At 40.4% G+C, this 26,180-nt stretch overlaps 2 long non-coding RNA genes and 4 pseudogenes across 2 annotated transcripts; 4 read left to right on the top strand and 2 right to left on the bottom strand.

The window, feature by feature from the left end:
- The first annotated feature begins 11,436 nt into the window (after positions 1-11,436).
- Positions 11,437-12,232, top strand: LOC148919302 (uncharacterized; annotated as a pseudogene).
- A 25-nt stretch (positions 12,233-12,257) lies between these two features.
- Positions 12,258-13,638, top strand: LOC148919301 (uncharacterized). The gene is made up of 3 exons (XR_016125459.1): positions 12,258-12,371; positions 13,359-13,508; positions 13,598-13,638. It is a non-coding gene; the product is annotated as an uncharacterized LOC148919301 (long non-coding RNA).
- A 1,963-nt stretch (positions 13,639-15,601) lies between these two features.
- Positions 15,602-16,522, top strand: LOC148919300 (uncharacterized). The gene is made up of 3 exons (XR_016125497.1): positions 15,602-15,694; positions 15,785-15,927; positions 16,008-16,522. It is a non-coding gene; the product is annotated as an uncharacterized LOC148919300 (long non-coding RNA).
- Positions 16,523-16,548: 26 nt separating this feature from the next.
- On the top strand, positions 16,549-17,147 carry LOC103326820 (elongation factor 2 pseudogene; annotated as a pseudogene).
- Positions 17,148-18,847: 1,700 nt separating this feature from the next.
- Positions 18,848-19,448, bottom strand: LOC148919299 (uncharacterized; annotated as a pseudogene).
- Positions 19,449-22,586: 3,138 nt separating this feature from the next.
- Positions 22,587-25,148, bottom strand: LOC148919298 (uncharacterized; annotated as a pseudogene).
- Positions 25,149-26,180: the final 1,032 nt, after the last annotated feature.

The following is a 26,180-nucleotide window of genomic DNA, read 5'->3' as shown; positions in this document are numbered from 1 at the left end:
CTCTGACAGAAGTAGAAATGAAATATTCTGTAATTAAAAGGCTTTGTCTAGCCTTATACTTCACTGTTGTAAAACTCAGACACTGCATGCTGCCCTTCACCATCTACATCATTGCCAAGACAGACCTAATCAAGTATATGCTAACAAGGCCAATGTTGAGAGGCAGAATTGGAAAATGGACTCTGGCTTTGACAAAATTTGCTTTCAGATATGTCCTCAGAAAGTGTCAAAGGACAAGTTGTGGCAAATTTCTTAGCAGATCATCCAGGGGAAGAGATTGAAAACATGGATTCTTTGGATATAGCAAATGCAGATCTGTTGACTAGATCTCATACTTGCCTTAACAATCTCATCTATTCAGTTCACCTTACACCTTGAAAGCTGTACTTTGATGGATCAAAAACTGATGTAACTTCTAGGGCAGGGATTGCTTTAGAGGAGCCACTAGGGATCAGACACTGTTATTCTTTCCAGCTAGATTTCTAGTGCACCAACAATAGGGTTGAATATGAGGCTTTAATCATTGGCCTAGAAATGCTAGTAGAATTAGGGATCCAATCTGTAGAAATCATGGGAGATTCTATGCTTGTGTTAAAGCAGATTGCTGGAGAATACAAGTGTTTAAATTCTTCTTTAGCAGTCTATCTAGTGGCAGCCAGAAACCTTCTGATAGAATTCAGATAAGCTACTTAGGAACACATTCTGAGAGAAGAAAATTTTGCAGCCAATGAATTGGCTTAGGTAGCAATAGGCATGCAAATGCCTAAAGATTGTGTGCAAAGGATCATCAAGGTAGGAAAGAAAAGCCTACCAACTGTTCTAACCAGATGAATGGAGATAGATGTCAATTCTGCCATAATCACTGAAGATGATTGGAGAAATCCCATCATAAATTACTTACAGTATCCAACCCTGCCTTCTAAGAAGAGAGTCAGAATCATGGCTTTGAATTACCTTATGTGGAATGGAGATTTAGTCCGAAAAAGCAAAGATGAGGTACTTCTGAGGTGCCTTGGAAAGAAAGAATACATGAAGGTCATGGGAGAAGCTCATGAAGGAATTTGTGGGCTCATCAAGGTGGAAGAAAAATGTGCTGATTAATTAGGAGGTATGACTATTTCTGGCCAACCATGATGAATGATTGCATTGAGTATTCCAAGGGATGTGAGGCTTGTCAAAGGCATGGCCCAATCCAGCAGGCTCCTTTAGTTCTCATGAATCCAGTAGTAAAGCCATGGCCATTCAGAGGATGGGCAATGGATCTCATTGGCAAGATTTATCCAGCCAGTAGCAAGAAGCATTGTTTTATCATTGTAGCTACAGACTATGTCCCCAAATGGGTGGAAGCCAAGCCTGTTAAATCCACTACATCTCAAGAGATTATCACCTTCATAGAAGAACAGATTATACAAAGGTTTGGCATTCCAGAATCAATCACAACAAACAGGGGATCTTCTTTCATATCTATGGAGAAATGCTAGATATGGCAGAAACATTCAAATTTAAGCTACTTCAATCCACCCCTTACTATGCTCAAGCTAATGGACAGGCAGAATCAAGTAATAAGGTGATCATCAACATTATCAAAAAAATTCTTGAGAAAAATCTAAAGCAATGGCATGAGAAGTTATCAGAAACTCTATGGGCATATAGGAATTCAAAGAGAGAAGCAACTGGCATTACCCCATATGCTCTAACTTATGGCTATGATGCAATTCTGCCTATGGAAATAGCAGTCCAGTCTCTCAGAATTGCTCATCAACACAGTCCGTTGGAGAAGACTACTCTCAAGCCATGCTGCTAGAACTGGAAATATTGGATGCAGGTAGGATTGATACCTTCAACAAACTCTTAGCAGGAAAACAGGCTGTATCAAGAGCCTACAACAGAAGAGTTAAAAACAAGAGTTTTGAAGATGGAGAAATAGTATGGAAAGATGTTCTGCCCCTTGGAACACATATAGCTGGATATGGAAAGTGGTCACCTACATGAGAAGGTCCTTTCATAATTAAGAAAATCCTTGGAATGAGGGCATACAGATTACAGGATCGAGATGAAGATGTTCATGTTGCACCAATTAATGGCAAGTGGTAGAAGAAATTTTATCCAACTATGTGGGGTTCACAGGCTGCACAAACAGATCCTGAGATAGAGAAGGAACAAGATGAAACTGTTGTTTAAACTACTGTTTAGAATTTATTTTTGTTCTGATTTGTTAAGTTTATTTCCTTTTATTTTTATGCTTTATTTTATTTTATCAAAAGAAATTGAAAAATCAAAAAATTTCAACAAATAAATAACTTTGATTAGATATAGTCATTTTATGACTAAGTTTATTACATTTTCATAATTTAAATTTAAAACCCTAATTTCCTAAGGGTTTCTTGCAAACTGGTCTTCTTGATCAAAAATTCCTTTTGAAGCAGCAACCCTTGGTGGATTGAGGCTTCGCAATCTCCAATCTTGTCGGCAAGGCGACACCATATTCTCGCACGAGGAAGGTCGTCTTGGTCTTATCCAGCCCCAAGCTGTTGCTCCTCAAGCTAGCCACCGCTTCTAAAGTTCTTCAATATGCTTTTGCAGTTTATCAAAGAACAGTCTTGGTCTCCTTGTAAACAGCAACCATCATATCCAATTTTGCCTTATGTTTCTGATAGTCAACTAGGTTGGCTTCATGAGTAGCTTTGCAGAATTCAGATGCTTTAAAAGAAGGCTTGAGATCTTCACAGCAATTATGGAGATTAAGCACATCTCTTGCCAAGCTTAGGCTGATTTCAAGGATGGGCCTAGGAGCCATGTTTTCTCTATGCAATAGGTCCAGGTCCTTCATCAGTTGGTCAACAACTTCTTGGTTTTCATCCAAATCCAGTTTAGTGGATTGCCAGATCTTCACTCTATCCACTGCCTCATTCACTGCCTTGGATTTTGCCTTGCTTGGAGTGGAGCTAAGCTTCTCAAGTTTGTCCAGTTGGGCATCTAGGTCCATAGCTTCAAACTCTGCCAATTCTTGATTAGCAAAGGAGACCATGGGGGATGAACCTGGATGAGAATGGATGGGCATCTGCAAAATAAATTCAACTCAGTTTTTCAGATAAAGTCAGAATAGGAAAAGAAAGAAAGACTAGGGGTACAAAAATACTCACGGCAACGATGGGAGGCTTTAGAGGGCTGGTCACCACTGCCAAGATTCCATGGGCACTTCTACCGGAAAGACCAAGCTTAGAAAAACAAAGACAAGACAGAATTGCAGAAAACAAACAGAGTTAAAATAAGAACAGAAAATTACTGCAGCAGCTACCCCACTCGGATCTTGGAACTACAACAGAAGTTCTGCTTTGCTCCACAGCTCGATGCAGATTGCTCACCTATTCCTCGATGCTAGAACAGCAGTGGAAATGCTCTGCCTCTACATTCTCAAAAGGGCCAACTTCGAGTGGTCTGCCTTCAAAATTTCTGTTGTTTCTCCGCCAAGGCAATACTTTTGCTATTACCTCAAGAAGAATCTCTTCCTACAAATGACAGAAGTCAGAAGAAGCAAATGTAAAACAATCGTGCCACGAGAATGAAATCTCACTTCTTCTTCTAAATCTCTCTTTTTCTTTCTTCGAAGGAACATCTCCTTCTTTTTTCTTTCTTTCTCCTTCTCTGCTCAACAACTTCGAAAGCCTCTCGCAGCTCATCATCGCCTAAGTCTCGTTGGAACAACTGCAGCTCTTCTATCTCATCGATTCAACCCCGGTCCTCTTTCTAAGTTTTTTTGACCTAGTAGGAGGAGGAAGAGGACTTTCAGCTGCACACAACAATGAATGAAGGTTAGAAGAATGGGCAAAGCATAACAGATTCAAGGAAATAGTTGGGAATGTCAAAATCTTACTAGAAACTTCAAGTGGGCAGTGCTAGCCTAAGCGAGGCATTTATTTTCTTTTCTTTCTAGCAGAGGGAGTGGCCTCGGTGGTTGTTACGCGAGTTTCATCCTCTTCATCTCCGAGGGAAGCTCCAGATCTCCAAACAATGATGTAATCGCCCGAAAAGATACAAATCGAGGCCAATCCAGAAAAGATAGAAGAAGCAGAATGAGGGAAAGCTTACCAATCACTTCTCCGGCCTGGACAGACTAACCACCTATGTTCCTTGTCGAGAAGGATGCATTGCAGGCGAACAAAATGTTAGAATCCATCACAGACAGAACAAATACATCACAGAAAAAATCAAGGGTCTACCTTCTATGGCTTGAGCATTGATGGCCTTGATGGTCTGCACCATGAATTTGTTAGTCTCCTATCCTGCATGAACAACCCAGGAATCCCAGCCATCAAAAAGGATTTTTAGTGCAGTGTTAGAGGTAGCCAGGCCTTGGAATCTAGCTTTCCACCAAGCATTAAACTCAGCAGAACTGCAGGAATTTGGTTCCTAGGTTGGAAAGAGAGCATCTACGTTGTTATTTATCTTATTCACACAAGATCTGCATCTCTCCAGAAGTAGCATGATTGCAGCTCCTGTAGGATTTGAGCGGAATGAGCTGAGGACAGCTAAGTTGGGATGATAGACTTCTGCCCCCAAATGATAATTTGGAGGCTTTCCACCTCCATGAGGCAAATCTCTCGGCAGGTAACACTCAGAATTTCTTCCGAAGTCTGTTATGGAGATTCCTCTTCTGGCTCCCTCTCAAACAGCCGATATCTAAGGCTGAAACTAGGGACAAGTTCTTTTGAGCACCACTTGCCATTGAGCAACAGACCTTTTGGTGTAGTGCCTGAAGAACATAAGGTACTCTCGATTGAACGCTTGGGCACTTCGCCGACATAAGAGGGAGAGCGAGGACTTGATCCTCGAGCGAACTATATCCGGGAACCTCGATTAGGGAAGTAAACTGCGGCGGATCTGGATCATCCGAATCGTCCCAGCGAGCAGGTTTCGGATTCTCGGTGGCGGTGTCTTGGTTCTTGAACAAATGATCCCAAACTATAGGCCCAAGCCCAAAGTCACCTGCAGTTGTGCGGGGCTTACGCGGTGTACTCAAGCGTAACTACGAGGAACGGTTGGGGAAGACAAATCTGCTCAACCAGATGAAGGAACATCATGTGTTGTTGATCCTTGTCCTTCTCAAAGACTAAACTTCCTCAAATAATTAGAGAAAGAACAGTTCTAGTTGATTGTGGTGGAGAGATAGTGAACGGCTTGGACAGTTTTTCTTGGTTCTTTCTTTGATGATAGTCACCAACAGCATCAACAGGCCTTCCATGGGGCCTGAACCCAAAGATCTGAGCCAAATCCAGCAAGGTTGGTGTCATCGGGGCCACATGAAAATCAAAGGTATTGCTGGCAAAATTCTAGAAACAGAGGGCAGCAGCAAGCAAGTTCTCATCCTTGTTGATGGATTGCTTGGATAGGAGAATGGTGTCATAGATTCAAGCCCTTTTCCAGTGAGCTCCATATCTTAGAAGAAGTCTGTCAATCCAATCCGCCCACTTGACTGGATTGTTCCTCACCTCACTGGATGGGAACAAACGACTCAAATTCTTGCTAACCCAAGAATGAGAAGCCAGGGCAGAGGCACTTTGGAAACACAAAAGAGCTTCAACATCTTTTTCAAACAGCTCTGCCATTTCAGCAGGGGCATGGCCAAACCAGTGGGGACCTAGAACTAGGGTATTCTCAAACAAGTGGAGGACATTTTCGTCCAGGGTTTTCTGGGCAAAAGGATGGAGCTTGCTCAGAACCTCAATGGCGTGCTTATCAACACCAGCCCGAATGTAGGCAAGAGGAATGTAAGAGGAAGACTGGGCACGGGTTTTTGGAGATGACATTTTCAAGAGTTAGGCTAAGAACAGAGGAAATAATTTAGAGAAAGTCAAAAGTCCGAGAAGAGCAAAAGATTCTGAGAAAATGCTGGAAAGAAAACAAAGTTTGAAAGGGTTAGGTTTTTCGAATGAACAGGAACTGTTGGGTTTTAAAAACTTCTTTAAAAGAGCTCGAAATCGTGGAGAAGACGAGGCGTCATCTGATGATGGCTAGCTAATAACTAGCTAGTAACTACCCAGTTTCCCACGAAGTCTAGCTTAAGAGACAAGACGTGGCACACATGGGTTAATTGAAATGGAAGAGAGTGGTGCGCAACATTAATGGCTAATTGATTCAATCTGAACCGTTGAAAGTTGAAAAAAAAAAACGTTTTAAAAAAATGATTCAGATTTAAAGGGCATTGTTTGGGCCAAAATTTTGCACACCAGCCCAACACTAAAACCCAGAGAAACAAAACAAACTACAGGGCCCAAGCAGTACTGGACTTTGCTATTAGAAGAATCAAGGGCCCAAAATCTAGAAAGCCCAACCCAGGATCTATCAAAAAACTTGGGCTTCGAAAAGAAGAAAAGATATCAGCCCATAGCTCCAGAAAAATCAAAAAGGGCTTGGCATGATTAAAAGAGAAGAAGAAGCCCAAAAGGAAACAGACCTACGTGGATCTTTTTTCTCCCTGACTTAGAAAAGTCAACAATTTCAACTAGGTTGACAAGGAGTTGACAAAGGTAGGCAAAAAGAAAGGACATCTTTGAATCTCTGCCACCAGAAGATCAAAGTATGTTTTATATATTCAGAGATATTGTCTCTACTCCAAAGAAGGCACCATCTTTCAAAGGATACGCAGACTGTGTTTTCCAAAAAAGATAAGTAGGAAACAGGGACTTGTTCAAACTGGAAAATCAAACTAACCATCACAGTTTGAGCTCTCACAGGGGGGCAGTTGGAATTAAAGAGAGGTTAGGTTCTTTTTTTTTTTAATTTTTTTTTAAAGGGAAATAATTGTCTTAAGAACTGACCATTGAGGGCTTATTTTGCCACCCATTATTAAGAGAAAGAAGCCCCAATCAATCAAACAACCAAAAAATCAACCAAAGACAAAAAACTCAAAATGATCACTTGATCTCTGAGAAACCTTCAAACAAACTAAAGCAACCAAAAAACTTATTCGAGCCCCAGAAGAAGCCAACTATAAATCAGAACTTCCAATTCGGACTTAAGAGAAATAAGTAATTCAAAACGAGATTTCTCTCGTTACAAATTTGGTTCAACAAAAACCCAAAACAAGCAGAGCTTGAGTTTTTACAAATATGAAAACCTTAACAAATTTATGGAGAGCCCTGATCAAGCAAGACAGGTACCACAATGCAGTTCCAGCTCAAGAATCCGCAAGTCTAGCCACTACGCCCATTTCAAATTGAAGAGGCCGCACTGCCCATTCAAAAAACCTCTCGGGGCTTGAAATAGATTAAAGCTCTGCCAAACTCAAACTTTGGTATCGATTTACAGAGCTAACAGTTGAAGTTGGGAACAATCTAATCCAACACAAGCATACCCGTCCATCATAAGCTTGTCTGGGCATAAGCGAATTCCAGCCTTCCTTTTGTCTTTCTAGAGTTGATTTTTCTGTAGAGTTTTGTAAAAGCCAATTCGCCTTAAAACAGTTCATTTTCCTACTATCTATTCTGGCTAGAACTACCAACATTGTATTGTGAAAAATTATGAAGTCCTCACTAGTCTGAGGCATGAAAAGAACTTACTTGGGAGATATTCCTCACCTAAATTCACAATCGCTTGTTTAGAGATCAGTAACTTGTGGCGCAAATTATCTATGTTTAAGAAGTCTGCTAGGATTTTTATTACTAGCAGTGGCACGCTCGCACACTAAAGAAAGTTGACTTGCTGACCAGTCAATGGTCTTCAAAGTAATGGAGAACTTTACCCTTCTGTCACATGAACAAACACAAAACGGGTGAACAAATGGGAGGCTCACCAAAATTGTTATCTTGTGAAGCCGAGCTCCAAGACCTCAACCCTATCAAGGCAAAGGCCCAATAGCCTTCAATCAAACGCAACCCAGCTCTCAAATCACTACCGAAACCTCAAGGCCTTCTTGTTGAAACTCAAATGAGCTGGACTTGACACGAAACAACAAAGGGGTCAAGAGCTCTGCTCTGAGGTTGAACAAGCGAACAACGGGCTTGAGAAATCACATACCTCAACAGTGGACCCGACTCTCGGCGGTGTTTCTCCAAAGCCCGCTCCTAACGACCACAAAATCCAAAGTTACCATCGTTTGAAATGAGCAAGCTTGCCTTGCGGGCAAACCCTATGAAAATTTGGGGACTCAAAAATACCTTCTTGCGAAGGATTATGCACACCCCAAACCTCAATGGCCTAGCTCCGATCTCTCTCTGCCCCGAGCCAAATTTCTTGACAGATCTCCATTTGCCAAAGGTAAGAATCGTGAGATAGATCTCGGAGATCCTCCAAATTTGCCAACCAAAAAGGCCCACAAATGCTGCTACATTAGCCTTGCCGAAATAAAGGCCTAGCTCACGGGTCACTCACAGATCCCCTGCTGCAAGATTCGAACACCAACAACAAGCAAAATTAATCTCGGATTGGCATTGCCGAACAACAACCAACATGCGGAATTAAAGAGGCATCCACAAAGATACTTACCTCTAGAAAGGCCCAGTCCTAAGTCCTAGCCTCAAATCCCTACCGAAAGTGAAGCCCAGAACCTCCTTTACTTCGGCAAGGCTTGAGCCAAAGTTACAAATCGCTAGACCCAATAAACACGAAACCCAAGCTTGCTGAACGACCAAACCTGGGAAAATTTGTTGAACTTCAACGCAAAGAGACCTTGTCGAATGATAAGAGTGGCGAAACCAGAAGATTGATCATGAAAACTCTGAGCCACCGAGCTATTGATACGAACCCACACCGTCAAATCGAAGGGGATGAAAAAATGAGGCAACAACTCGGACCCACCGAACGCGGGCACCTTCGGCCGACGCGAGGCCTCACAAATTTTCACCCCACCCTTGCCGATCGGCAAGGGTAATCTTGAAAGTGGGGAGAGACCAAAGTATGGTTTGTTAAAGCACCGAACAAGAAAAAGCTTCCAAGTCTGCCTGTTGACACACAAGTGGCCTCAAAACAAAATCTCAATCCACCCTTGCCGAACAGCAAGGGTTCAAAAACCAAACGCAAAGACTCGATTCTTCCTCCTTGAACTTAGCCTTACTTAGCCGTGAATACAAGAAGCCTAAGACACCTTGCTGAGCAGAAGGAGTGTTGCAACACACTCGGACTCACAAAGTTCCTAACCCACCCTTGCGAGCGGCAAGGGCTATGAAAGTCAATTATGAACAAGACACGGCCAATGCTGTTTGCGAAGGACCACGAAATTTCCCTTCTCCAAGGCTTGGGTACCCACCTCTATCGACCCTTTCCTTGCCGAAGTCTCGTGTTGAAGCCAAAATCGAGACTCACAAAGGCACTTGAGGGCTGCCTTCACACCACCCACCTCTCTTTTAAAACCTTGCCGCACGACACTTCGCCAAACAAAGACTTTTCTTAGTCAAGCAAAACCCTAAGGCCTTTGCTTAAGCCCAATATCGGATAGAACTCTATTGCTGAAGGACCCAGCCCAAAATGGTAAAAAGTCTAGGGAAATGACCCTCAGTGGCACCCCTTTAATAATTTTAACTAAAAATGCCATCCCTTCCCAATTTTTTTATAACTATCAACTATAAATAGAAAATTATTGTACCCTTATTGCTGTCCTAACACATTTTCTGAAATTGACCTCCCGCCCATCAGCTATCCGTCGCTCAATCTCTTCATCTTCACTCTTTGGTCACTCTGCTCTCACTCTCTCGTCTCTCAGCTCTAACTCTCTCATCTCTCGTCGCTCACCGTCACTCTCGCTCTTCTGTCCCAGTGAAATCGTGCATCGAAGAACAACGCCATCATTCACACAAGCAGTCATTTCATCGAATTCTTTTACGGCTTAGGGTTTATGGGTTTGTTTGAAATTGGTTGACGGGGTTGTTTGAAATTGGTTTAGGGTTTGGGGGTTTCTCTGAAATTGGTTTAGTGGGTTTTCTGAAATGGGTATAGGGTTTAGGGGTTTCACTAAAATTGGTTTTGCTTTAACTCTGTTTGCTAACTTAAGGGCTTGCATATTGGATATGGATAAGTTCTCTATGTTTTTCATATTCTCTTGTGATTATTTGGAATTTCAGTTTGGGGATGAATATTCAATGTCTAAACAAAGGGCAAGGAATCATATGTGGTGTAATATGAGTTCTTTAAAAGTTTGCTGTTTTGTGCTTGATCATTATATGCTTAAAACAAAGCGGGAAATGAGTGAAGATGGGAACATGCCACCAGCAGGTGTGGTTTAGAGAAATGGGGCCATGGATTTTGCTATAAGCTAACTCTTTAAGCTTTTGCTTGTCTTTTTTGTCTATGGATAGTTAGACAACTCTGTTTATGAGGTGAACTTTTAATTTTTTAATTGTACATGTGTAAGAAACATTTTTTTACAGTTTTGATGGTTTATTTATTCATTTATCTTTCATATTGATAACACATACAATACATACAAACCTCTGATTTTGTTAACGAAAAACTGAAGGGATGGTGCCAATGTCATTAATTTCCTTACATTTGAAAGGAGGGCATATTGGAGTCATGATTGTGGTTGCCACTAATTGATAGGATGTTCCATGACATTATACGTTGAAGTCAATAAATTGTTTCCTGCTGTCTTCTTGTTGAATTGTTCAATTAGGCTTCGCTCTGCACATTCCTATTGTAGCTTAAGCTGTCATGATTATCTGGTGTTTGGAGATGTGTCTGTAGATATTTAGTTAATTGTCAATGATCATGTAAGGTAAAGACTTAAATCCTTGTGAGACAGAAATTGGAGTGAGAGACCAGTAATTTGAAGGACACATGAAAAACAGAGTGAGAGACAAGTAGTTTAATGGCATTTTTTAGGAAGCCTTGTGAAGAGAAAATATAAAAGAAGGAAGTGGGAAAATATAATGGCACTCTCTCTTTCTCTCTTTGCAGTCAATGTTAGGGTTTGTTGAGGGGGTTCTTGAAGGTGAAAGAGAGGGTTGCTTCGTTAAATGCTCTCTCCCTTCAACAATCTCTCAGTTCCGTCTCTTTTCATGTTTTCAATGGACGTCTTTCTCTTCTTCTCTGCTCTTTCGTGGCCTCAAAAAACCCAAATTCTTGGTTTCGGTTCCGACTTTTTTCACATACTTCCTCCTCATTCTCAATCCTCTCACAGACAGAATTCGAGCTTTTGTTTAGGTGTTTCTGCGATTTCCAATTCGGGTCTGTCTGCAAAACGAGTGATTCTAAGGTAGGTTTTGTATTTGTTATTGACTAGTTTGTCTTTTTGTACGGTTTTCATTTGAAAAGGATCATTTCACTAACCTATGACTGATTTTGTGAAGTTTAGTAATTAGAGAGATTGCAAATTTCTGTATTTTAACTGTGAATTACTTCATGCTTGGATGAAACTTCTATTGGTCTGATTGATTTTCATGCTATGGATGATGAAGTGCCTCAAGTTGCTATTTGTCATGTAGGATTGGTTCGTTTGTGATGCGTGTTTTCAGTTTCATTTTATGATGCATATTTAGTGTGGGAATTTATTGTGGTTCATGTGCTGTAATTTGTGTTTAATTTTCACTTAATATCCTATAATAGGCCGTTGAATTGTGTATTGCTTGTTATTGTCCAGATTGCAACGGACTGAATTTTTTTTAATAATAATGCCGTGCAGGGAAACATGGTTTCGCCAATTAAGTTGATGATTGGAGAGGAAGATAAGTTCCAAGGAAAAGCATTGGCGCTATCCCATACAAAGAGTGCAATAAGTACGATAAAAGAGAAATTCAGTGAGCAACAGCTACGAACCTTCGAAGAGAGTTGTTTTGGGCATCTCCTACTCATCGAGGACCTGAAGTGGACGTCGCCAATTGTACACGGATTGTTGCTGAGAAAGCTGATCCAAGACTGTTTCCCAAGTGAACGGGATCAAATTCATTGTTGGCAATAAGGTGATCCAATTCACACCGCAGCAATTTTGCGCCGTCACAGGGCTAAGGTTTGGAAACCTTCCCTTTATTCCGCTTCCCAGTAATGACAACTGCTCATTGAAAAGGAAGTATTTTGGCAACAATAAAACAGTGAGCCTGTTGGAATTAGAAAAAGCCTTCATGCTGATGCGGATGATGCATTGAAGCTTCGGCTTTGTATACTTCCTGTGTTTGTGCTGTTGGGCAGTGAAAAACATGTCCACATTGACATGCGATATTTGAAGTTGGCGGAAGACCTTGAAGATTTTGGGAAATATCCATGGGGTGCTGTGTCTTATGCGAAGACAAATCGTCCTTCTTGAGAACCTTGTGTGCAGATTACAGTGAGTGAAAGGGCCCAAAAAAGCTTCGAAAACAAACAAATCTAAAAAGCAAGTAAAGACAACGGCAACTGGTAGACCAAGAGAGTACCACCTGAAGGGTTTTGCCTTTGCACTTCAGGTGAGCACATTTCGATTCCTGTTGAAGTTAAATATCATTTGTTTACAGTAATGGGTTCTAAAACAGTAATGGGGGAGAGAGAGAGAGAGAGAGAGAGAGAGAGAGAGAGAGAGAGAGAGAGAGAGAGAGAGAGAGAGAGAAATTGAGAGCTGCATTGGAGGAGCTAAAACATCATTTGTTCATGTTTATTTTCTGTAATTATTACTTATTTGGGGGATTGATTGGTTTAGTTGTTGAAGGATGAAGACGAATAAAAGGAACTCATCCATGTTATTGTTTTTTGACAGATTCTTTTGACTAATGATATTGTGTTTGTGTGTGTGTGTTGGTAGATATTTTGTGTGAGAGAGACAGAGAGAGCGAGAGAGAGAGAGAGAGAGAGAGAGAGAGAGCAAATTGGGTGGCTGTTCTATTGTGGTATTTAAAAAAAGAATTCTACAAACAAATAAAATAATTTGCAAAGTTAAAAAATTGATGGGAAAGGGGAGAAACATTCAAGGGAGGGGGTCAGGGGTAGAAGGGAATTCAAGAATAGAAAATGGACAGAAGGTTTTATTTTATTTAATTAGTAATATTATTCTGTTTTTGCTGAATATTATATCATTAATATTGATGATGAGCCCCGTGTTTTTCTATCAACAACCCTAAGTTAACACTAATTACCTCATTATAGAAATAAGTTGTCAGAAAAACAAGTTTACATTTTCACTCCTTTATGTAAGTGGGGGATATTGGATATTAGGAAATAATCTTTTTTCCTGATTTGTGTTGAATGCTCTTAGACTAATGACTAATGTGGCCCGAACCACTTTTAGCCTCTATGCATCTCTAGATGGCTGTATTTCTTTTAACTTTTGTCAATCATAGGGCAAGGTTTAGACTGCAATTAATACATGCTAATTATTTATCTTTATTGTATTCTTGGCTTTTCATGCCCTATTTAAGGTTATAGCATGTGATCTCTAAGGCTTTTCTTCCTCAAACCAGATTTGGGCTTACGAGGTATTTCCAGCGTTGGCTGCACTACATTTGGTGGTGCACGAACATAATGCCTACATCCCTCGTATACTACATTGGAGGAGCAACACTTTGCCGCGTTTTTATGAGCTAATGAGCCAAGTATTCGAGAACCGTGAGGTTAGTTCAGTTTGTAATGATAATCTTAGGCATATGAAAATCTAATATAATCAGTTTACTGATATGTCTATTGTCTGCGTAAATTGCAGGTTGATGTGCAACTTATTCGGCCATCTGTAATTGAGAAGCAAGGCGGCCGTAATTGGACTTGGGGTGACAAAGTGTTGACAACACTGAAGAACTTGTTCAGTTGTTTGGCGATGACGCTGAACACAAAACCAGCACGTCTGCCTCAGTAGAAGAAAAAGATGAGGACATTGAAGAAACTGCAAGCCTTCCGTCGTCTTCTAAGGCAAGCATTACCTATTTTCCAAGATATATGTCATAATACAATAGGAAATTAGCTGCTGTTTTGTTCGGATATATTTTATTCCAATATTGTAACACTTGCATTCCAACTGAATGCAGGGTCAAATGGCGTCCACTGAGTTACGCACTTTGAAGCGTGACTTTCAAAGGATGAAGGATGACTTCGCCAAAGTTTCCAGTTCAAATCGAGCCTTTCGCAACAGAGTGGATGAGTTGGAAGAAACTGTACGGAAAGAGTCATCCAAAGTTGAAAGAAATCACAAGTGTGTCGAGGATTTCCGCAACACACTTGCTTCAATGGAGCATTATTTTAAGGTGGAGATAGAGCAGCTGCGAAAACAAGATGGTGGGGTGAAAGAAGCTTGGGAAGGACGTGAGGACCTCGGTACTCCTCGTATGAAGGAAGGAGGCGACAATGACTTGTCGCCATTACATGACAATGTCAGGGCCGCCTACAAAACCGGCAACAATGGAAACACAAGTCCCCAGTGATGGAGCCGAACCTTCCGCAGCCATGGTCACTCAAGTTCTTGACTTACAAGTGCATGAAGCATGCGCATGCACAATCCGAGAAGCCCCTACCGGAAGATGTGGCGGGTGTGACGAATCTGCCAAAGACTTATGTTTTTGTTAGAAGATTGGAAAATAGTTGACAGTGTGCCATCGGCAGCTCCGATGAATCCTCCGGTATACCTACAATTAGTATGGCTGCTGATGAAGAAGGTAGTTTAAGTGTTGAAAAAAAAGAAGTGGAAGGTAAAGGGTGTAGACAGAGCGCCCGGCCCGGACATTGTTAAGTCCATTTACTGATCCTTTGAGGAAGAAGAGGACAATGACTGTGTCGGATGCGCCTGCAACCCCGCCATCTTTTGATCCATCAAAACCGCTGCCCATTGAAGATGTGAAGGCAGTAATAGAATTTTGCACTTCGCGTGGAAAAATGATATCAGGTTCGATTCTTGACCTTCGAAATCCAATCCAAGCCGTATTAATATGCATCCAATATTTGTCATTACGAAGTCGAATTATGAGATCAGGTCCAAACGTAACGCAGTTGCAAGTTTGCCTTTTGTAGTGTGCAGGTGCAGCTTGAAGCATTTTCCGTGGGCGCTGATTTTTTCTATAAACTCATCGATGAAACGGCATGGATTAGCTCAAGGGTAAGAATACACAAATCTCTTCTTTTTTATGATAATTCAATTGTTTTCTCTCCTTTTTTAAGTGTACAATTGTCTGAAAATGTGCTCATATTATATGTCAACTTTCAGCACCTGGAAATGGCAACCTTTCTTATCCGCAAACGGCAACTCTCTCATCCGTTGCTATTTGGAACCGACTGGACAACGGCAGATTATGCCTTGCAGGTACACTTTTTACCATGTTACATTCACTGCTTCATTTGCTTTCGGTTGTCATTGTGTAATATGGTTTCATTTCAACGTCTGCAGCAATTCCTAGAGCCGTTAAGCGATGGCAAGACACGTGGATCGAAGAAGGCAGTGCGTCCAACACGAGTGACCTTCCAGCCAACAAGCTGAAGAATGTACATCACTTTGTGAATGGTACGTGGCAACACGGGTATGCCCAATCTTGGAAAAAAGTCCGCAAAGTCTATTTTCCAAGAGTCCCATTGGGTTGCAATCGAAATTGATTTCGTCCGAGACATCTGCAACCGTGTATGACTCTATGTTGAATATACCAAACCTTCGAAGTGGTTACACTACGCAACTGTTAGCGATACGCTTGCACGCGTGCTCTAAAGATGAAGTTTTATGAAGAATCGAGGTTGAAGAGGTGAAGCAAAAGGGGCTGCAGATGTCGAGCTTTACGCCATTCTCAGTTTGCATCATTGGAGGTGTGCCACAACAACGAGATGGGTAAGAATTGTGAATTTAGTTAATTTTAGTTAATTTTTTCAAATTTTTATATAAATGCAGTTGTCATTTTCCAACTTATTGGCCTCACAGTACGTCTTGCGGAATCATGACCGTTCAATTCATCGAGCATCTCAGTGTTGGGCTTTCGGTGCATAAAATTGACCCGTCGAAGATCAAATGTTACCGACTGAAGCTTGCAATAGAGGGTTTAAGGGGGGAGGCATATTTATGAGGTAAATGTCTTAATCTTTGTCAATTGACCTCAGTGACGACTTATGACTGGGGAATTCACTTTGCTCATTATTTATGTTAGGAACTCCTTTGTATGAAGATGTAGACGTGGAAGCTTTGCTGGCCCTACTTTCGCTTGTAATCCTACCTTTTTGCCAGAGCTAGTTGGTTTTGTTAGTATTGCGAGGTGTAATATTGTACAATCTAGAAGCAGTGGCTAATTGCCTTACATGGCACACACACTGTTTCGATTTTGAAGGTTAACTATTTTGGACACCTCCATATGTAAATATTGTTGCTGTTTATGGATGCTTTTGTAGTTGCTCTTTGTGGATGCTGTTATAGTTGCTGTTAATGGATGCTTTTATAGTTGCTGGTTTTGGATGCTTTTTTAGTTCCTGTGTATGGATGCTTAAGAATGGTTCATTCTCTGACTTGATCGTAATACTTCAGGTACAGTTTTCTTACTTTTTACTCTGCGTTGCTAGTGGAACTCGCAAAACATTTGTATTTTGTGTTATTTGTGTAGGCGTTTTAAATTGTTGTTATGCATTTTGTCCACTAGGGTTTTTATGAGTTAGTTTATTTATTTAGGAGCTTGTGTGTTGTTGCTGAAAAAATTTATGGATTTGTGTTTATTCCTATTTTGCATGCTCATTCATTATGAGCTACAGAACCAACCTGTATTCAGCTTGCATTGGCATAAGAAAACATGAGGGGTATTTGCTTTGAAGTGTGTGATGTGGTTCTTCATGCTTCTGCCATCCACAGAGGAGGTGGTGAGGTCATTCCCACTGCTAGGACACTCATCTATGCTTCCCAGCTCACTGCCAAGCCAAGGCTCCTTGAACCTGTCTATCTTGTTGAAATCCAAGCTCCAGAGCAGACTCTGAGTGGTATCTACGGTGTTCTTAATCAGAAACGTGGGCCGTGTTTCAGAAATGCAGAGGCCTGGTACCCCACGCTACAATATGAAGGCATACCTCCCCGTCATTGAATGTTTTGGGTTCTCTGGTGAATGAGGGCTTCGACTTCAGGGCAGGCCTTCCCACAATGTGTCTGTGATCATTGGGAGATGATGATGTCTGATCCATTGGAAGCTGGATCCCAGGCTTCACAGCTTGTGACAGATATCCGTAAGAGGAAGGGTTTGAAGGAGCAAATGACCGCACTATCCGAGTTTGCGGAGAAACGGTGAGTAATTTGTTTGATTATATCCAACAATTGGAGGACGGAGTTAGTTTGAGACAGTAGTTCCATTGCAGTGCCTATTTTTGGTTTTCAGTTATTTGGTTTTGTTTAATGCGTGTACCAACCCTGTTGTTGTAGTCACCATCCTCTATTTTCTTTGTTACTTTGCTTGTTTTCTTTTGGCTTGTCATATCTGTGTGCAAGGTAGCTGCATTTGGCACTATGAACCAGATTGGTGGCATTACAAATTAACAGAGGTCTTAATTCGGAACTCCCATTCATAAACTCTATCTATGTGTGTCATATGTGTGTGCCAGTTGTTTTGCAGGTCCGTCTCAACCAAGTGTTGATTGCAATATTCTAAAGAAGATGACCATACACTGTTATTTGATGTAGGCACACGTATGAGATGGCTTAGCTTGAATTGGTTTGGTTGTTCCAAGTTGTATGTACACAATCTCAGAGTCAGTACCGAGTTGGTTTACATTTCATGTATTTGTCCGTGGTTTTTTTCCCCCAATATTATGATTATGGAGATGAAGTAAATATTAATGTGGACTTTATAGCATGTTTATTTTGTCATAGATAAGATTAAATGTAACCACTAATGAACTGATCCCTTTATTTGTTATTGTTTATTTATTCCACTTGCGTGTGCATCACATGGACATCTTAGGGTTTCTTTACATCAAACTGCCTCTCAAGAGTCATGAGAAGAAGAAGAGGAAGAAGAGAAAACATAAGGACCTAGCTGGAGCTTACAAGTAATTAAACTAAAGTTCATTTAGTTAAAGTCAGGGGAAAAAACATGTTTATGGCACCATTCCAAATTCACTGCGCCTCGAATTGCACAATGTTAATTTGGTCTCCTTCGGCGACCCTAAAGCAGGCAAAACACTGGTGTTGGAAGGAGATGTAAAAGGGTTATTGTGCATTCCATTGGCCAAGCTTGAATGGATTTTGTTTTCTATTGTATTTGACCCTTCTTTTCAAGCATGCCAAAAATCATCCTGGTTTTGTAAGATGTGGTTTGAGCCCAATGAATTTACCGTGGCTCTTGCATTTTTGTACCCAATATTTCATAGCTGCCTTCTTTTGAAGGAGGATTCATTGAGGGAGAGAATTACTTTCCTTTTGAATATGAATGGATGTGCAACTCCAACTATCATTTCTTAGGGAAACATCAATTCATGGTAATATGAGGATGGATAACAATTGTCCTGTCCGTGATATTTGAAAGAAAAGGATTACTTTGAACGAAATGGAGACTGTTATTAGACCAAATGGCATTGACATACGATGTAATAGCAATATTAGGCCAATATACTTCACTGTAGAGGCAATATTAAAGCAATATAAGTTCAATACCATAGGCATATGATCACAATATACTTCTCATATGGTGGCAATATACATGCAATATGTATGCAATACCAATACAATATAAAGCAATATACATACAATATGTATACAATACGAAGGCAATATTAAGCAATATACATACAATATGTATACAATACCAAGGCAATATTAAGCAATATACACGCAATATAACAGCAATATGAAGTCAATCTACATAGAATACACACACATCCAAAAGTACGACTACATTTGACAGATGCAAACCAAATCGCCTCCGAACCTTAACAATCCTATTCCGCGAAGGAAAAACGAAGGCACCAAAAGATCCATGTACTCGGGTGAGATGAACTGCAGCAGCACTTACCCTTACTACAGGTCCATGAAAAGATCAATGTCTTTGTGCTTTCTCCTCGCTGCATGCACGAGGCTATGATGAGCCATTCCCTCAGCACCCATATTCAAGCACTGCGCCAGACACGGTACATCAATTTCACTCCAATTGTAGTCTGGTGAAATGACCGACGCATAATCTCGAAACATTTCGAAGCCGTTGTTGAAACATTCAACCATTTCATGGTTATATTCTTCAGATTTGGTGAATTTTTCGACGGCATTTTTCTTTATCTCTTCCAATTTCAACTTCAACGACTCTAACTCTTTGCTCCGACTGTTTGCTTTTAAAGTTTGCTTCACTTCTCCAGCATATGCTTTGTTCAGCTTGTTGGCCAAATTTCCCATAACTTGGCCATGAATATCACATTTAGTCTCCCACCAATCTGTTGCCTTAGACAAATATTGGAGGTCGTGCTTGACGGCTGAGATTTTGTCAAGCGGATCACTCGCTCTTAGCCTCACTTCCAGATGAAGTGGGATCATGATTGGGAGTCGGAGGTGGAGATGGGAATGGCACATGCCATGGCTGGTCCCCCGGGTAACTGCCATGCTCGTTTGGAGGGCGTACATCCGACATCTTGAACTATTGATGGGGACAATTCACACCTGGCGATCTGAATGTTTGCATTTGAGTATGACTCATTACCTTTATGAGGTTGAAGAAGTTGGCTAAGTTGCAATTATTGATAGGAAGGTTGAGTTATATGTAGGAATTGATATGAAGTACATTCGGTATGTAGGTGGTGCATTCAATTGATGGGATTGCAAAGTAGACCATTAACTCGTTGGGTGTAATTCACAGCAGTAGAGCATTACATTAACAACAATAAAATGGGCTGACAAACGGAAAAAAGCTAACCTTCATGGGAAATTGGAAATTGTGGATTTGAACCCAAACTAGGACCATGTAACTAAGCATTTATTGTGAATTTCAGAACAGTAAATTGGAACATAGCAAAATAGCAAATTAGCAAAAGTGCAAACTTGGAAAATGAGAAATAAGGAAACTTGGAAAATTGGAAATAGAACAAAAGGAAAATTGGAAATTTGGAAATTTGGAAAATTGGAAATACAAAATAAAAATACAAAAAAATGGAAGCTTGGAAATTTGGAAAAGTGGAAATAGGAAAAAAGGAAAATTAGAAACAGGAAACTAGGAAATAGGATAAAAGGACACTTCAAAAATTGGGTCATTGGAAACTAAAGACCCTTGGAAAATTGGAAAATTGGAAATTGAACAAAAGGAAACTTGGAAAATAGGAAAAAGGCAAAAAAGGAAACTCTGAAAACATGAAAATTCGAAAAAAGGAAAATTCGAAAAATCGAAATAGGAAATAGGAAAAAAGGACACTTGGAAAATAGGCAAATTCGCAAATTGGAAAATTGAAAATTGGATAATTGGACTATTGGATTATTGGATAACTGGATAATTGGAAATTAGGAAATAAGGCAACTTTGAAAATAGCAAAATTGGAAATAGAACAAAAGGAAAGTTAGCAAATTGGAAAATTGGAAATAGGAAAAAAAGGAAACTTAGCAAATAGGGCAATTGGAAAAAAGCAAATTGGATCATTGGACAAAAACAGAAAATTGGATAAATGGAAATAGGAAACAGGGAAACGAATTGAAATTGTGGAAATGGGAAATAATACAATTACCATATTGGACAATTTTATTTACTTTCTCAATTAGGCAAAGTAGGCAACTTATTTTAATTACATAATGGGAAAATAGGAACATTGAAAAGATTGGAAAACTGGAAATAGTATAAAAGGAAACTTGGGAAATTGCAAAATACGAAAATGGGAAATAGGAAAAATAGGCAAAAATAATGAAAAATTGGATGACACATGGAAAATAGGAAAATATGAAAAATGGAAACATGGAAACGAATTGAGAATGCTGAAATGAGAAAAAAGACAATAACCATATTGGTCAATTTGAATGAGTTGGTCAATTAGCCAAATAGGCAAATCCCTTATTTGAATTACATAATGGGAAAATTACCAAGTTCGGAACATCCAAAATAGAAATATATTAGAAAAAGTTATACAGTGAACTGGGTAATAACTCCCGCCCAATACTATCCCGCCTAAGACTCCCGCCAATCCCTCCCGCCAAATTACTCCCCCTCATTCCTCCCGCCAATAACTCTCTCAGTTACTCCAGGTCATTAAAGGCTGCCTATATTAATCAACCTAGCTGTTTGAAATGAAAACTTCCATCACATTAACTGCAGCCATTACCTTCCCCACGAATTTCCCTCCCATCGCATTTAGACCCCTTTATTTCCAATTAAGTCGTACACCAGCCTACAATAAATATCGAAGACCATGGACCATAACCTCACACCAAACCAAACGATTTCAATTACTGAAGGAGGGAAGAGTGAAACAGAAGGCAAGTCACCCAATTCACTCACTGCAGACTTGGTCCATGGCATGCAGCAATGTCGAGGCAATACAATGTTTTGGAAAAATCTCCATGCATATAGTTTCAAAATTGTGGAGGGCCAAGCTAGATGGGGTGTCATAAAAAACCGCACAATTCGCTCTCGTTATCATGCCCGCATGCATCTTCTACATATAAAGGCAATGAAAGGAAAAATTGAAATTGCCTGCCACTGCAATTATGGTATTCAAGGAATCAGAAGAAATGGCCAAGTTGAAGCAACAAGAAGTGGAAAGCGGATTCGAACTATTTCGTAAGTTTGCAAAAATAGTGGATCCGACAGAAATCTGGGACAACATGATGTGGCGGGGTCATGAATTTCATGGGTCGTGGTCGCCGCAGTTGAAGAGTATGCAACTTCGAATTTGTCAATAGCAGGGAAATGGAACTATGAGGTCGCCTCTTTTTGTATTATGTAACGATGGGGTGGCCTGTTGTTGTATTATGTTTTTTTGGTCGAATGTTGTTGTATTATGTAAGTTTGGAAATAGGATTTTATGGAATGATGATGCCTCTTTTTGTTTTTGTGCGTATACAGTTTATCGGTGTCCAGTTGAGTGGCGATATAGCAGCAATAACTATACAATAAACATGATAATGGCAATATTATGTCAATAAGAGTGCAATAGAGTAGTGATAGGGTTACAATATGATCATATTACAGTACGTAGTCATCAGAATGTTTTTAAAATTATTTGGTCCAAAAAAATACAAAAATACAAAAAATAAAAGTAATTACAACCTGGAAAAAGGATGAATTATACATCCCTTAAAAAGACATATGACCTACATTACAGACCTTCAAAATGAACTCTATATATATAATGCATGCCTTGTAGCACCATCACATCCCCTAAATTACAGAAACATGACACCCCAAAACCTCATGCTCCTTCCTCTTTCAACCCCTAAATTATCCATTGGACATGAGCAATCTATTGGGGTTAACATTCGTAATGCTCCTTCAACAACGATATGTAGTCAAACACATAGGACATTTCACCTTGTATTTGGCCCACATGTGGCCTATGCATCGGCCGAATTTGTAATCACAATAGAAGGTATAGTCGGAGTATCACGGTAACTGTGTCATAAAGGAATTCAAACAACTTGAATGTTTTGGATCCATTTGGAATTACATTCCAGGCCCTTTAATTTCGCACTCAAATTATAATAGCAATATGGAAGCAATACCAGTGCAATATATGTACAATAGAATGGCAATCTGGACGCAATACAAAGACATGTAGCAATGCAACCCACATTATGCAAATGTAAAAGAATTCCCATTGAACATAACACGAAACCCACCACAAATAAAAGTAAAGTTGACATGACCTACCAAAGCAACAGAAATCATATTGTCTAAGATACATTGCGCACTGGAATAGTGTTTTTACAGGTGCTTTTATTGTGGCTGCGGAACCACACCTTGAGCACTTTCTTCTAATGGTGCCCTCTCCTTGCGAGGGAATTCTTATCTTCTTTCGTCTGCCTGGCATGTCCCTTGCAATGGGAGGCAACACAACTCGACTTCGAACATCTTCAGGAATATCCCACATTCCGTGAGGCTGTATCGGGTAGATGCTATCCGAATAAGCATCCATCCAGGTTTTCCGAGTGTAATACCGAGAAGCCTTTGAGTATACATTTACTTTCAAGAAGCGGCAAACTGCAACTACATGCTTGCAAGGTAGCTGCTCAAGCTGAAACTTTCTACAACTGCAAGTGTTGTTCGTCAAATCTACGAGGCCATCCATATGACCGTCCAAAACATGAAACTGTGCATTATTCAGTTTAACCACATTCATCCTTGCAGCATCCTCCAACCTGTTCCTCAACTTCTTCTCTCCAAAATTGGGGCACAATGTTGTTGTGCACTTCAAAGCCAACTCACGACGTTCGGTGAACCATTTGACAAGGAGATTCATAATTTCCCCTATCAAATGAACCACTGGCAATGTCCTTGCAAACCTAAGGACTGAGTTGATTGACTCCGCAATATTTGTTGTCATTACATTGTAGCGGCGTCCATCCATGTGAGCTCTAGACCACTTATGTAACCCTGCCTCTTCAAGATATTGAGCAACATGTTCCTTTCACTTGATCTTGCGAAAATGACAATCAAATTCAGCAATGGAATAAGATTTCGCAGCCTGCTTAAAGTGCATAAGTATTGGATCACGCTTTTTCAACTTGCAAGTGCGTTTCATGTTCCCCTTCATATGATAAAAGCATATGCCATGTTGCGCAGTTGGAAAAACTTTGTTCCATACATTCTGTATGCTAACATTTCGATCAGAAATAATAACAAGATTGGGACACTCACCAATGGCTTCATGAAGTTTAGTGAAAAACTAATGCCATGATGCATCCGTCTCCAAATCCCCGATCCCAAAAGCAAGAGGATATATATTTCGATTTCCATCGAATGCATTTGCTACAAACATAACACCCTTGTACTTGGATTTTAAATGAGTGGCATCCACAGCTATCACTGGGCGCATGGAAGAACAAAACCCTCTAATACATGCACCAACCGCCATAAATAAATACACAAAGTGATTGTTCTCATCAGTTTGGATGTGTGTTTTTGTGCCGGGATTCATACACTCCAATTCATAGCAATAAGCTGGAAGAATATAATATGCCTCCTCCGCTGATCCTCTAATGGACAATAGAGCTAACTCCCTTGCTTTCCAAGCTTTCGAATAATGGATTCTCAAACCAAAGTTGTGTTTCACATCTCTCATAATGTCACTTGGTGTGTATATTGTCCGAGAATCCTTCAACTTCCTTTTACATGAAGTGGCTACAAGTGCTGCGGTTGCTTGACGATGGTTGTCACTTATGAACCTCAAATCACATTCATGGACAGTTGTACACCTCACAATCATGAAGCTGTATTCTCCAAATCTCGATGCTCGGACCCGCCATGGGCATGGACGTTGACAACAAACCACAAGCAACCTCTTTGTGCAGGAGAATTGCACCTTAAATTCGGTGGCCTCTTATTGCCGTCCAATCAGAACTCCAACAATGCTTTCTTACTAGAGAAAATTTGCCCAACTGTAATTTTCGGATTCCAATCACTTCGCGAACACCCGCTATCCAAATATGCTTCCCCATCATTTACACCGGCTTCATTGTACCGGTTCTGTTCACCTATTTGATTCCAATAATGTTCACGAATGGGTTCAGATTCTCCTCCTAAACGCATTATTGGCAGTTGGGCAGATGTGTTCAAGCAGCCCAAAATAGGAGGGGCAGAGTACACTGACACTTCATTTCTTTCAGTACCATTATCACCACCATGCATGTCCTCCACCTCGCTAAAATCAATCATATCCATAAAATCTGTCCCTACTTCACCTCCCACATCATTGCCATTTGTATTATTCCAACTTACTTCATTGCTTTCAACAATGGCAACTGAAGAACGACCCATCCGACTACTATTTGTCGTGATATGCATACTATCAACTACATCATTTGTGAGTCCTTTATCTTCTATACTCACGAGTAAGGGAGCTAGTTTTGAAGGTGTTACCTCAGAATTGTACTTCATAAAAAAATTGACATCATCATCATCCTCAATCTTTATGTGCTTCCACTCATTCGAGGCCACCAAAACTGAGAATTTTAAGCAAACCTTGTCTTCCCTGCTGTTTGTATTACCAATCTGATGCACACGGTCCAACAGTTCAGCAAATTTGATGGTCCGTGGAACTATTAAGCCTTTTGAGTCACCCCCTTCGTATTTGCACATCTTCTTCGAGGTGACCCATTTTCCATTGTAGCACACGAGAATAACAATTGTCTCCATGTCTGACCATGACAAAACAACAGTTCATTAACACAATATAACCACAATAACCATGCAATACAACAGCAATATAACAGCAATATAACCACAATAACCATACAATATAACAGCAATATAACAGCAATAGAACAGCAATACGACAGTAAAATAAGAGGAACACTGGTGTAACACATCAGAATCACACTATACAGATCTACTACATCAAATGGAAAATCCCAAGTTTCAAGATTCACATATCCACACCAATCTAAGTGCAATTGGTACAAACCTAGATGAATGAGCATGGATATTCAACAAAACCTAACCCAAAGCAATTAAAGCCAAAACCAATTTCACACAGACCCAAACAATCAAAATGTAACCCATTTCACATAATCCCACTGATATTAAAAGAAAATAACCATCAACCCTACCTTTTCGAGGTCGGCAATCCACTACTCGCTTCACGGTTGCAACCAGCTATTCAGAAGACATACCTAAAGGGAGGGGTTCGCGATTCCAAACAGAGAGCAAGACCGAATATGGGGAGAAAGAGACATAACGAAGCTAGAGAGAGAAAGAGCTGCGGTATGAGAAAGAGAGCAAAGACAAAGACAGAGAGTTGTGCTACAGAGAGAGAGAGAGAGCCAAGAGAGAGAGAGAGCTGCGATAGACCTATAGCAAAGAGAAACAGAGCTGTGCCACAGAGAGAGAGAGAGAGAGAGAGAGAGAGAGAGAGAGAGAGAGAGACAGAGCTGAGAGAGACCAAAATTTATGAACTTGTGATAAATCAGCAATAAGTGGCCAATAATGTTATATTTATAGGTTATAGTTTTACAAAAATTGGGAATGGGTGGTATTTTTAGTTAATATTAACAAAGGGGTGGTAGTGAGGGTCATTTCCCAAAAGTCTAACCCTGCTGAACGGCAAGCCATACACTTGCCCAAACCTTGGGCATTCTTGCCGAAGGCCCAAGCGGAACAACCTCTCTTCCAAAAGCCCAAGAGGCCCAAACCCATTACAATTCTTTCTCCTTCAAAAGGGGAGGGGGC

The sequence above is a fragment of the Prunus mume genome, linkage group LG3, assembly GCF_029339155.1.
Source record: "Prunus mume cultivar Tortuosa linkage group LG3, ASM2933915v1, whole genome shotgun sequence".
In the NCBI taxonomy this organism is placed as follows: Eukaryota; Viridiplantae; Streptophyta; class Magnoliopsida; order Rosales; family Rosaceae; genus Prunus; species Prunus mume.
The sequence above is the reverse complement of the archived record's forward strand: the minus strand, read 5'-3'. Positions and strand labels throughout refer to the sequence as shown.